Raw genomic sequence first — 1,022 nt, forward strand, 5'->3', positions numbered from 1 at the left:
ATTCCCAGGCCTTTCTTATCTTCCATCCATTTTATGCCTTGGCCAGGGGGAACTAGAGCTCAGGGCCAGCACCTATGCTGTCCCCAGCAGTATAAAAAGCTGCCCTGTCCTGGCCTCATCAATACAAAAAGCTGCCTTGGCAAGTAGCTCAGGGCTACTTGCTCTCAGGAGCTTCTGAGGCCCAGCCAATTGGTACCTGGGGACACTACCCCTTGTGCCAGCTGGACTGCTGAAGCAGCCCTGAGAGTTCCCTGCAGACTCTACCCACTGCAGCAGTCTGGCAGCGGGGGCTGCTGCCTGGCTGTGACCTGCTACACACCTGCCAGACCTGGGTGGGGACTACATAGCCAGTAGAGGCAAGTAGATTTATCCGCCCCCCGGGGCCAGCTGCCAGTGGGCTGTGGCTGCAGAGTTGGCCTTTGTGTGGCACTGTTGCCATGTGTGCCCCCTGCCCGGCCATCTGGTCGCCCAGAAGATATTCTGGGTGTGCTGGCCTGCTTTGAATTGTCAAAGCATGTCCTCCTGGCCCCATTTGGCCAGGAGGTAAGCCACAGCAAGCTGGGTCCAAGGTGCCAGCTCTGAGAGAGACAGAGAGTGAGACAGTGATCAGTTGGGCAAAGTTTTATTGATATATCTACAGTGTTAAAGCAATTTGGAAGATTACCAGTGTCTCTATCATCATAATAAAGTGAACTCTAAATTCATGTTTAATGAATTCATGAACACATGAGTACATATTTTGCTGCCCTCGCACAGAGGCTACAGCTCTCCACTGGGGCTATGGCCCTCCAACAGGGGTTACAGGCCCCCAAGAGGGGCTATGGCCCCCCTCAGGAGCTATGGCCCTCACACAGGGGCTGCAGCCCCCCTCAGGTTACAGCCCCCCAACAGGGGCCAAATGGCTTCTGAAAGGGCTACTACCCCCCTTGCAGGGCCCACATGCCCTGCCCTACCTGTCCCCATTCCCCACCAGCTGCTGCAGCCCCTAATGGCTGTCCCTGTGCCCCATGCTGTACGGGGGG

This window comes from Alligator sinensis, unplaced genomic scaffold (assembly GCF_000455745.1).
Source record: "Alligator sinensis unplaced genomic scaffold, ASM45574v1 scaffold544_1, whole genome shotgun sequence".
NCBI lineage: Eukaryota > Metazoa > Chordata > Crocodylia > Alligatoridae > Alligator > Alligator sinensis.